The sequence below is a fragment of the Eumetopias jubatus genome, unplaced genomic scaffold, assembly GCF_037043125.1.
Source record: "Eumetopias jubatus isolate StellerSeaLion01/CBP00866 unplaced genomic scaffold, mEumJub1_p1.0 scaffold_1, whole genome shotgun sequence".
Classification (NCBI taxonomy): Eukaryota; Metazoa; Chordata; class Mammalia; order Carnivora; family Otariidae; genus Eumetopias; species Eumetopias jubatus.
In genome coordinates, this window is record NW_028274807.1 from 161138768 (window position 1) to 161151943 (window position 13176).

Consider the following 13176-nt stretch of genomic DNA (forward strand, 5'->3'; position numbering starts at 1 on the left):
ATAGGATCACAGATCACTATGAAACAATAATTATCCATTGAAGCAAAATGACAAAAGATTTTAAAGGCAAATACAAAATGTTACATAGTTTTGAGCAAAACCAGTGAAAGACTAAATAAAGCACAGAAAATTATTTTGATAAAACAAAGAATCTCGGGGCGCCTGGGGGGCTCAGTCGTTAAGCGTCTGCCTTCGGCTCAGGTCATGATCCCAGGGTCCTGGGATTGAGCCCTGCATCAGGCTCCCTGCTCAGCGGGAAGCCTGCTTCTTCCTCTCCCACTCCCCCTGCTTGTGTTTCCTCTCTTGCTGTGTGTCTCTCTCTGTCAAAATAAAATAAAATCTTTAAAAAAAAAAAAAGAATCTCTGCTTTCTAGGCAGATTATTTAAAAGGTAAAGTTCTTTTGCAGTCTGTTACCAACAACAAACCAAAAGTCCAAGAAAACTTTGTCCTTTTAAGAAAGAAAAACAATTCTCATTTTGCACCAGCTTATTATTTATACTAAAACTCACTTAACTGGGGCACCTAGGTGGCTCAGTCAGTTAAGTGGTAGACTCTTGGTTTTGGCTCAGGTAGTGATCTCAGAGTCATGAGATTGAGCCCCTGTTGGGCTCTGCACTGAGCAGGAAGTCAGTTTGGGATTCTCTCTCTCTGCCCCTCCCCCACTGCTCACATGCACATTCTCTCCCTCCCCTTTCTCTTTCTAAAATAAATAAATCTTTAAAAAAATAAAAAATAAAATAAAATTCAACTCAATTAAATTTATTCTAATGTTAGCAAGTTTGACCAAACATTAAAATTTCTTTCCAAAGATTTGTTTTCCTACAAATTTCTACAACTTTCTTTTCCTTCAACAAAAATTCATTTCCTTTCCTCATACCTTCTTTTACCAAACACATACATCCTACTTTCCTTACATATGGAGATATTTCCCTTATTATTTCTTGTAACTTTAATTACATATATTAATTAGAATTCTTAACCCTTAGAAATCTTAATTTCTAGTGAAAACTAAGAATAAGCAATTTTGAATTATATTATACCAGTATTCTTTAGATTGGCAAGTTTATGAATACATTTCATAAGTTCTAGAAACATATGCTTCACAGTATAATCTTTCAACATGACACAAGACATGTTTACCAAAAGACCCAAATATCTTTAATTCCATTTTAAAAAATTCAACTGAGTAAAATTTGAACATCTGATTGGCAAGATTCATGAATAGAACAGTATCCAAGGAGCTATACAAAATGAAAGGCTTTTGGGGCACCTGGGTGGCTCAGTTAGTTGGGCGTCCAACTCTTGATTTCAGCTCGGGTCATGATCTCAGTGTTGTGGGATGGAGCCCCACATCAGTCTCCATGCTCAGGGGGGAGTCTGCTTGGGATTCTCTCTCTCTCCCTCTACCCCTCCCTTGTGCATGCACTCTCTCTCCAAAATCAATCTTTTTTTAAAAAAAGGAAGGCTTTTATAGGCAGAAGAGACAATAATTAATATTCTATATTTTGGGGTGCCAGGGCAGCTCAGTTGGTTAAGCATCTGCCTTCACCTCAGGTCATGATCCCAGGGTCCTGGGATCCAGCCCCGCATCAAGCTCCCTGCTCAGTGGGGAGCCTGCTTCTTGCTCTCTGCCTCTCCCTGCTGCTCCCCCTGCTTGTGCTCTCTCTCTTTGTCAAATAAATAAATAAATAAAATCTTTAAAAAAATATATTCAATATTTTATCTTATTTAGAAATGATCTAGATATTTAATGACTATACATCATTTAATTTAACCTAGCAAAACTCTAAAGTTTTAAGTTACCAAAAAGATTTGGGGAAACTATTTAAATAGACATACCATAACACATAAATATTCCTGGAAAGTTGATTTATAAGCTGTTATCTTACATCTATTTAATTCAGTTGTTCTTAACAGTTATGCTTAGATTAGTTAGGAAAATTTCATGCGACATTAGAAAGCTAACCATCATCTTAAATTATCTTTCTTGCTGACAAATTCTGTAATGGAGATGGCATGAGCTTGTTTGACTTTTGGTAAACCTAGGTAGAGTAGAAGTGTATTTTATGCTGATAACTCTGAAGATATGCCTATTTTAATTAAGCCAACAAATTTAAACTAGCTTTAATACTAAATATTTTTCCAAATCACTTGAACCTAAAAAGTATTTGGGTTACTTTCTATTTCCGAGAACTCAATTATATAAGCACTTCATTTTCTCTAAGCCAATTAAATAAAGTTCTTTTACAGGTTAATTTTGGTAATACCATCCACAGGGATAAAATGCCACATATCTACAATATATATATATATGGACACATATAAAAATACAGACAGACACAGAAACCTTATAGTTTCATTTTAAAATTTTAGCCATGAAATAGGTATGATAATGTAAACTTCAGGTTATAAAAGAACAATTGGAATATGTCTGCTCAGATGGCTAAAGCCTTTTAGAAGACACTTAAGATTTGTATTTGTTCTTGACAAATAATCTTAATGCAAGTTCTTTCAAGAACTTTGGTTTCCTAAGGGAAGAATTCTTGTAGTACTTAGATTTCTGAACTGGTAAAAAGGAATAGGTGGAGTTTGAAATGGCCTCTGGAGCTGTATTTCTAGCTTTGCAAAGATTTGTAAGATAAAGACAGTCATCCTTAATTCCTCAAAGAATTGGTTTGTAGCCTGGCTAATAAAAGACTGACACACCCATACACCTATATTAGAATGTTTTTCTTTCCCTCTGGGTACATAGTTTTATTCTACCTTAGGAGAGAAGGCCTAAAAAAAATAAAAAATAAAAAATAAATTCCTCCTTAAATATAGGCATGCCTCATTTATCATGCTTCACTTTATTATACTTTGCAGATACTGTGATTTTTACGAGTTGGAGATTTGTGGCCACCCTGGCATTGAGCAAATCTATTGGCACCATGCCCACTTCATGTCTCTGTGTCCCATTTTGGTAATTCTTTTTTTTTTTTTTAAAGATTTGTTTATTTATTTTGAGAGAGTGAGAATGAGAGAGAGTACATGAGAGGGGGGAGGGTTAGAGGGAGAAGCAGGCTCCTCGCTGAGCAGGGAGCCCGATGTGGGACTCGATCCCGAGACTCCAGGATCACGACCTGAGCTGAAGGCAGTCGCTTAACCGACTGAGCCACCCAGGCGCCCATTTTGGTAATTCTTAAAATATGTCAAACTGTCTCATTATTAGTATATTTGTTACGGTGATCTGTGATCGGCGATCTATGACATTACTATTGTAATTGTTTTAGAGCACCACAAAATGCGCCCACATAAGGCAGCAAATTTAACTGACAAGTGTTATGTGTGTTCCTGACTGTTCCACCAACCAGCCATTTCCCCCCATCTCTTTCTCCCTCTCCTCAGCTCACCCTATTCCTTGAGGCACAACAGAACTGAAATTAGGCCAATTAATAAAACTACAATGGCTTCTAAGTGTTCAAGTGAGAAAGAGTCACGTGCCTCTCATTTTAAATCAAAAGCTAGAAATGATTAAGCTTAATGATTATGGCCTGTCGAAAGCTGAGATAGAGGCTGGAAACTAGGCCTCTTATGCTAAACAGCCAGAGTTGTGAATGCAAAAGAAAATTTCCTGAAGGAAAGTAAAAGTGCTACTCCAATAAATCTGTGAATGATAAAGCAAAACAGCCTTATTTTGATATAGAGAAAGTTTTAGTATTCTGGATAAAAGATCAAACCACCACAACATTCTCTTAAGCCAAAACCTAATGGAGAGCAAGGCCCTAACTCTCTGTAATTCTGAGAAGGCGGAGAGAGGTGAGCAAGCTGCAGAAGAGAAGTGTGAAGCTAGCAGAGGTGGCTCATGAGGGTGAAGGAAAGAAGCCGTCTCCATAACATAAAGGAGCAAACGGAAGCAGCAAGTGTTGACATAGAAGCTGCAGCATGTTATCCAGGAGATCGCGTGGAGATCATTAATGAAGGTGGTTACACTAAACAACAGATTTTCAATGCAGATGAAACAGCCTTCTAGTGGAAGATGCCATCTAGGACTTTCATAGCTTAGAAAAGAGAAGTCAGTGCCTGGCTTCAAAGCTTCAAAGGACAGGCTGACTCTCTTGTTAGGGGCTAATGCAGCTTAATGATGTTAAGTTGAACATTTACCATGCAGAAAATCCTAGGGCCCTTAAGAATTATGCTAAATCAACTCTGCCTGTGCTTTATAAATGGAACAACAAGGCCCAAATGAAAGCACATCTGTTTACAACATAGTTTACTGAATATTTTAAGCCCACTGTTGAGACCTGCTGCTCAGAAAAAAAAGATTCCTTTCAAAATATTACCACTCGTTGATAATGTACCTGGTCATCCAAGAGCTCCGATGGAGCTGTATGAAATTAATGTTGTTTTCATGCCTGCTACCACAACATCCATTCTGCAGCTCAGGGATCAGGGAGTGATTTCAACTTTCAAGTCTTCTTATTTAAGAAATACACGGTGTAAAGATACAGCTGCTATAGATAGTGGACCTGGTGGAGCTGGGCAAAGTCAACTGAAAACTTCCTGGAAAGGATTCACCATTCTAGATGCCATTAAGAACATTTGTGGGCGCCTGGGTGACTCAGTCGTTAAACATATGCCTTTGGCTCAGGTCATGATCCCAGGGTCCTGGGATCGAGCCCCACATCGGGCTCCCTGCTCTGCTTGTGTTCCCTCTCTGGCTGTCTTTCTCTCTGTCAAATAAATAAAAATCTTAAAAAAAAAATTTTGTGATTCTTGGGGTGCCTGGGTGGCTCAGTTGATTAAGCATAGGCCTTTGGCTCAGGTCATGATTCTGGGGTCTTGGGATCGAGCCCCACATGAGGTTCCCCACTGCTTCTCCCTCTCCTGATCCCCCTGCTCGTGTGCTCTCTCTCTCTCTGTCAAATAAATAAATAAAATCTTAAAAAAAAAAAAGAACGTTTGTGATTCATGGGAAGCAGTTAAAATATCAATATGAACTGGAGTTTGGAAGAAGCTGACTGCAATCCTCATGACCTCGAGGGCTCAAGACTTCAGGGGAGGAAGTAACTGCAGATGTGGTGGAAATAGCAAGAGAATCAGAGCCTGAAGACGAGACTGAATTGCTGTGATCTCCTGATAAAAGTTGAAGGGATGAGGAGTTGCTTCTTATGGATGACAAAGAAAGTGGTTTTGTGAAATCGGCTCCTGGTGGAGATGCTGTGAAGATTGTTGAAATAACAACAAAGGATTTAGAATATGACATAAACTTAGTTGATAAGGCAGTGTCAGGGTTTGAGTTGATTAACTATGGTTTTGAATTTCTACTGTGGGTAAAATGTTACCAAACAGCATCTCATGCTACAGAAAAATGGCTTGTGAAAGGGAGAGTCAATCAATGTGGCAGACTTCATTGTTGTCTTATTTTAAGAAGTTGCCACAGCCCCCTCAGCCTTGGACAACCACCACCCTGATCAGTCAGTAGCCATCAACATCGAGTCAAGACCGTTCACCAACAATAAGATTATGACTCCCCGAAAGCTCAGATGATGGTTAACATTTTTTAGCAATAAAATATTTTTAATTAGGTATTACACTGTTTTTTTTTAGACATAATGCACATTTAATATACTGAAGTATAGTGTAAACATAACTTTTACATTCACTGGGAAGCGAAAAAATTCATTTGACTGACGTATTGTGATATTTGTTTATTGTGGCGGTCTGGAATCAAACCTGCAATATCTCCAAGGTATGCCTGTATCGTGTCAGTTTTCAGCCAGAACAAACAGTAAATATTTCTGGCAGTATTAAACAAATCCCCGCCTTGGATGTAAGAGGGGCCCCCAAAGAGGGTGCAAAGGATATTACCTTCCCAAGATCCAGAGTCACTCCCAAAGGAAGCCAAAAGAAAGAACCAAAAACCTGTATGTCCCAGGCAGGCAGAAAGCCAAACCAAGTTCTTAGGACACAAAACTAGGCAAGCAAGAATGTAATAATTATCCCTGGGGTGAAAGGATCAAAAACTGAACAGGTCTGGATTTGCAAAGGAAGGGATAACGTGAAATTTTATTTTCTGCCATCTTGGGAACATGAATTCTTTGGATGCGATTCTAGAATATACCCGCAAAGGACATTGGTAAGAAAGCCTGATGCTGGCAGAGCCTGATTGTGGAGCCCAGCAAACCAAGCCCTATTCCCTGTGCTTCTGCTAAATTCACTTTCTGACTTTCAGCAGTTACGTGAGTAACCTATACATCATGGGCCTGGAGATCAGGCCAGAGTGCTCTCTGTAAATCTTATAGGAAAAAGGAAGTTAAAATAGGCAGACTGGGCCAGATTTTAAGAAGAGGAATTCACATTGGATTTAATTTTTGTTTTAAGTCTAATTTGTGTTCTTTCATCTTGTTAAGGGAGTCCCTAAGGCTAACCATTATAATTTTTTGTGTGTCCTCTTTTTAATTTGGTCTTTGTATAGGTACCAATAAGATAATTGTTTAGGATGAGAGCTCTCTAAACCAATTTTTTTTTTCTTTTAAATATATCCAATTCAGAGGCTCCATCATCTGGCTATTGACAAGTAGGATCTTAAATTAAATTAATTTCAATAGCAACTCAAACCAATAAACCTTTTTATGACCTAACCATGAACTCAAGAGGTGTTTCCAAAGGAGAGTACAAAAAATGCAGCCTTAATAATTCCAAAAAGTTCACTCCCAAAGTTAGCCTGAAAAAAGATCTAGCGGCAAATGGAGTACACTCACATTTCTGTCCAGCAAAATTAGTGACAACAGATGTTGTTGAGACAACAAAGGCCCCTTATGGACCAGGACCCCTTATGACAAATTCCCCTGAAAGCTGGTACAGTTGGACAAAGAAAATTATGCTTATCAGATCCACAGCATATGGCTATGCACCAGATACACCAGTATATGCGTACCCCAGTTGGCAGAGACCAGAGAGAATAGCTTTAGCTTTCTTTAGCTTTCTTAGCTTTAGCTAAGCCTTGGGTTTCAGAGCCAAACTAATATGTAGGAGGGATGTGCCCCAGGGTTGGGGATTTTGTGGTGGTTTACAAAGTGCCTCATTACACAGAAATTTTTTTGAGGTTAACAGGTAACCTATGGTCAGTCTAACCTCTTCTGTGACCAACTTATCCTAACACATGAGTCTTTGAGTTAGGTGGCACTCACTCTTAATAGCTTTAAAGTGCTAGACCCATGCCCCCCAGTTTTGTGGCTTTGGCTTCCAAAATGTTCCTTAGCAATAGCCTTTACCTCATGTGCACATTAACCCATGGCAAAGTTTGTCTAAATGAATGCTGGTCTGTGAGAACCATGAACTCACTGTGCTGTCAGGCCAGGTCAAACAGCAGGCTTACAAGTCAACGCCTGCCTTCTTCCCTATGGTTTTCTTCCTCGTGACAAATGACACAACAGAGACAAAGGAAAACAAGTGACCATCTCTGGGAGGAAAAGGATCAACAAAAATCAAGAGTACTAACAATTCTTCAGCAAAGTCAATAAATCCAAGGAACCAGTTGCACAAATATTTTATCCCACTTACCTAAATTTAAAAAAGGAAAAAAGGGGGGAGAAAAAACCACCACTCTCACTTCCACCAGTTCCTTCAGGCAGAGGTCTGGGAGACTGAAGTGGTAAGAATTCTTTCCTTCTGCTGATGCTTATCAGAGATCCCAGGCTCTCTCTGCTGCAGCAGAGCCTCAAAGCAAGAAGTGTCCAGCTAGTGGTTCATCCTGCCGACTGTGCCAACTGTTGGGGAGAAAAAATTTTTCCTCTACCCTTGGCTGGTAAATTAATATAAGACAGATTAACAGGAGAAAAACATTTAATTACATACATATGGGGGCCCCACAAAGACCATTAGATTCCAAAGACAAGTCATTCAGTTGAGGCTTACATGCCATCCTAAGCTAAGGAATGGGATGGAGCAGCGGGGGCGGGGAGGACCTGGGGCTTCAGAGGGGAGGAGGGTGATTCACAGGACGATGAGAAAAGCAGATATTAGGTAATTAGGTGTTTGCCCTGCTATACAGATAAATCTTTCAATAAAAAGTTGCCTTTGGCAATAGCTCTCTTTCTAGGCCAGGACCACTGTCTAAATTCCTTTAAATAGTTTAGGGAAAGGTAGAAGTTTTTCTTGAGGCTGCTGGGTCTTGATTGCCTTCAGCTCAAAATAATCCACATGCCAAAGTGACATATTTTGGGATCATGTATTTTGCTCCCTCTCGTATGATCCCATTTATATGAGGTTCCTGAAATAGATTCATAGAGTGAGTGGAACTGTAGTTACCAAGGGCTGGGGAGGAGTGAATGGCAAGTTATTTGTTAATAGGTAGAGAGTTTTGTACGGAATGATGAAAAAGTTCTGTGGGTGCATGGTGATGTTTGCAGAACAGTATGAATGTACTTAATGCTACTGAATTAAACAACTTAGAAATGGTCAATATGGCAAATGTTATGTTATATGTACTTCACCACAATAAAAATTTTAATTTAATTAAAAAAATTTAAGTCTACAGACTCGAATTACCATATGGTCATTGTAAAAAATGGAAGACCTTTCAGACACTGTTAAGTAAAAATAGTTGATTTTTATTTCCTTTTTTCTATTTTTTTTAAAGATTTTATTTATTTATTTGAGAGAGAGAGAGTGCAAGCAGGGGTGGGGGTGGAGGGAGAAGGAGAGAGAGAATCTCAAGCAGACTCCATGCTGGGCACGGAGCCCAATGCGGGGCTCAATCCCACGACCCCAGCTGAATCATGACCTGAGCTGAATTCAAGAGTCAGATGCTTAACCAACTGAGCCACACAGGCGCCCCTATTTTATTTTATTTTTTAAGTAAACTCTACACACAACATGGGGCTCACACTCATGACCCCGAGATCAAGAGTCACACGCTCCACTGACTGAGCCGGGCAGGAGCCCCTGAAAGTAGTTGAATACAAGAAAAGTCAAAGGCTGCCCAAGAAAGGAAATATAACCACAGTATACTGCTTGGTTGTGCAGGTAAAAATGTTTATATAGTCCTAATCATATGAGCAATATTTATTGACTTTTCAACTTTGAAAACCAACCTACAGACTCAGCAAGGACAACCCTTGTGGTTACAGAACAAAACATAAGCACTATCCAGTTTGATGGTGTAAAACTAAAATCACAGAGGGGCATCTGGGTGGCTCAGATGGTTAAGCGTCTACCTTCGGCTCAGGTCATGATCCCAGGGTCCTGGGATGGAGCCCTCCATCAGGCTCCTGGCTCGGCGAGGAGCCTGCTTCTCCCTTTCCTCTGCCTCTCTCCCTACTCATGCTTTCTCCCTCTCTCTCTCTCTGTATCTCTGTGTCTCAAATGAATAAATAAAATCTTTAAAAAAAACAAAACTAAAATCACAGATCAGGGAAGTAGGGAGGTAGGAGAATGAGGCAAAGGGGAGAGTAGGTGCCAGAGTAGCCATATCTGACAAACTTGGAACTTAGGTATCTGTCTAGATTTGACAGAACAAAACATAAAACCTAAAGTTACAAGGACTAAAAATAGTGATAAAAAACTCTAAGAGTGGGGGATGGCAGGGTACAAATGACTTAAGTCCTCACACAGAGCAGGATGTTGATAACATCATTCATATATTCCATGAATAGATTATTTAGAGCTATAGAAGTTAACTACCAGAAAAGCAAATAGTTCAGAGTGATTGCTTCGGGGGTACCTGGGTGGCTTTGGCTCAAGTCATGATCCGAGGGTCCTGGGATTGAGCCCCACATCGGGCTCCCTGCTCTGCGGGAAGCCTGCTTCTCCCTCTCCCACTCCCCCTGCTTGTGTTTCCTCTCTCGCTGTATCTCTATCTGTCAAATAAATAAATAAAATCTTAAAAAAAAAAAGAGTGATTGCTCTGTGGAGCAGCATCAAGATCAAGAAGTGGTGGGGCATTGGCTTTTATTAAAGACCTTTGAGTACTATTATTTCTTAACCAAATGTGTATATTGCTTTAATAATAGTAAATAAAAAATGTTAAAAATGACTTTCAAGATCAAAAATAGTGCTTATGTCTGGGAGGCCGTAAGATGGGAGACATTCTTACCTTTCCTTTATAATCTCTGTTGTTTGACTTGAGTATGTATTTCTTTTTAGTTTTATTTATAAAATAAATAAATAAAATTTATTTAAGTAATGTCTACACCCCATGTGGGGCTCAGAACTCCTAGCCTTGAGATCAAGAGTTGCATGCTCTTCAGACTGGGCCAGCTAGGTGCCCCAAGTATGTGTTATTTATGTAAGTTTTTTCCTTTATCATTCCCTCTCTCTTAACCACTTGGGGATACATTGAAAAAAGCTTTATACTTACCCCTACCTTCAGGGTTTATTTCCTAAGAAAAAAAAGCATTCTTTTACAAAACCAGAGTACAGTTATCAAAAACAGAAATTTCACATTGATACAATACTGTTATTTACTTCACAGCCCATATTCATGTTTTTCCATTGTCCTAGTTATGTTCTTTATGGCTTTTTTTTTTTTTCTCCAGCCCAAGATCAAATTCAGGACCAGGCACTGCATTTTGTTTTCATGTCTCTTCAGTTTCTTTTAATCTGGAACAATTTCTTAGCCTTTCTTTGTCTTTTCTGACCTAGATATTTTTTAAGAGCATAAGCCAGTTATTCTATAGACTGTCCCTCAGTTTGGGCCTGCCTGATGTTTCCTTCTTGTTAGACAGATCCAGGCTTTACATTTTTGGCAGAAATGCTGTATGTGAACTGTCTCAGTTCACCTCATCAGGAGGTCCCTGATGTTACTTTATCTCAATATTGCTGATGTTAAGTGTGATCCTTTTGATTAAAGTAGACGTCCACCAGGTTTTTCCCCTGGAAAGTCAGTGTTTTCTAATCAGGAAGTTATCATGGGGAGATACTTTGAGACGAATGTGTATTTTTTTCCCCTAAGCTAGTTAGGGGAATGACAAGAGGCACTTCAGAAGAGGGTTTGGTAAAGGCTAGCTTCTGGGACCCAGTATCCTTTCTGCTCACCTGGTTCTCCAGGTTCCTCTGTCACCACTTGCCATTGCTCTCGTCCTCTAACTCATCCATTTCTGCCTTGGATATCTTCAGAGCCAGTGGCTGAATGAGGCCTTTTGAGCATTTCTTTAAACCTGAAGCCTAGAAGATGCTAGGGCAATGGTTCTCAAACTGTTTTTAGAATCTAAGACATAAAACAGAAGTTGTTTGGGTTAGAGAAAGAGCAATGGGCTGCAGCCTTGCCCAAAAAGACCTTCTCCTTCCCTGCTCGTTGGGTCTCAGGGCCCCCCAGCCTGCAGCCTAAGACAGCATCGAAACTTCTGTCCCAGGAGGCACTCTGATGGCCCCCGGAAACCTTGGGAAGGCTGGCTTGGATCTTACCCCCTCTTCCATTTGCTGCCTCAAACAGCTCTGACCTTGAATTCTGGGGCCACATGAGTCATTGACTTTGAAGAAGGAACTCAGCCTGTGCTCAGGCAACATCCCAACCCCCTAAGCCATCCCCACTGTCCTTTCCCTTTTATCTTCCTAAAATATAGACTGTAGTCCAGAGACAAGGGCAAGGAGAAGGAGCAGAGACCCAGACAGGCCCCTCCTAACCCTCTGGCTTGAACCTTCCAGGCTGGCATGCTGGAGGAGGCAGCCAAGTTAGATGTCCAGGCCCCAAACCTGACAGATCTCCTGAGCATTCTCTCCAACAGACCACCCCCATCAGAGGGGAACTGGAATCTGGTGGATAACCACAGCCACCAGGAGGAAGTGGGCTGGAAGAATTTTCACTTCTCCAAAATTATCCCTACTGGTGGCTTTCAGAGTCTGTATATGACAAATAAAGTGGAGGTGGGAGAGGGGTGAAGAAAACATTGGCCAGGAATGAATCTCAACTTTGTCACTGACCACTGCAGCCATGTGACCCTGACAGGTCATTTCTATTTCCTGACCCTCACTTTCCATTCTAAAGTGGGGGCAAAAAATAAGCAACTCCTACAGTTGTCAGGAGGACTCACTGTGATCCTGCAGTGGGCTTTCCAGATCTTAGGAAATGCCATGCTACCGGCATGGTTTGGGCCATGTCTTCGTGCCAGCTCTACTATTACTTACCTAATAATTCCCCCTAATTGGTTTGCCTTTTAAACATGTCCTGGGGCACCTGGGTGGCACAGTCATTAGGCGTCTGCCTTTGGTTCAGTTCATGATCCCAGGGTCCTGGGATCAAGCCCTACATCGGGCTCCCTGCTCAGCTGGAAGCCTGCTTCTCCCTCTTTCACTCCCCCTGCTTGTGTTCCCTCTCTCGCTCTCTCTCTCTGTCAAATAAATAAATAAAATCTTTAAAAAAATAAAATAAAATAAACATGTCCTGAAGAAATACTGCTCATGAAATTGGCTTTATTTCACATATTTTATTTTTCTACTCTACCTTAGAAGAAATGAACAATGATTAAACTTAAAAGTGTTCATATGAGAATTAAAATAAAAACTTGAAATAGACAAAAAAATTTAAAATTAAAAAATAAAGCAAATAAAGGGTTAATGTGTGTACCACAGTGGGGTAATGGATGCAGAGTGATCCCTCCCTCCCCTCTGTGTATGCACTACCACCAATACCTCTCCCCTCCCCTCCCCCCCAGTCTCTGATTTAATGTCCATGGCTTTGTTTGTATGGAAATGAAAGGGGCCCCAAATGACTGCAGTGATAGGTATTTTAACCCATTCAGTATGTTTTTGCAGAGACTCAAGTGGCCTGAGTCATGACCAGGATTTGGGTGCGGAAGGGAGGACCATGAGAAAAAGCAGACTATGTCACCCCAAAATATGCCAGCCACTTTGGCATATGGATTATTTTGAGCTGAAGGCAATCAAGACCCAGTAGCCTCAAAAAATCTTCTACCTCTCCCTTAACTACCTAAAATAATCTACATAGGGGAAGCCTGGCTGAGAAAGAGGGCTCTTACCAGAGATAAGTTTTTGGCTGAAAGACTTATCTGTATGGCAGGGCAAACACCTAATTACCAAACATCTGCTCTTCTTATTGTCCTTTAAATTACCCTCCTCCCCTTTGAAGCCCCAGACCCCCATCCCATTCCTTAGCTCAGGATGGCACATAAGCCTTAATTGCCTGACTTGCCTTTGGGTCTCCTATCTTTCGGGCTCCCTTATGTATGTATGAA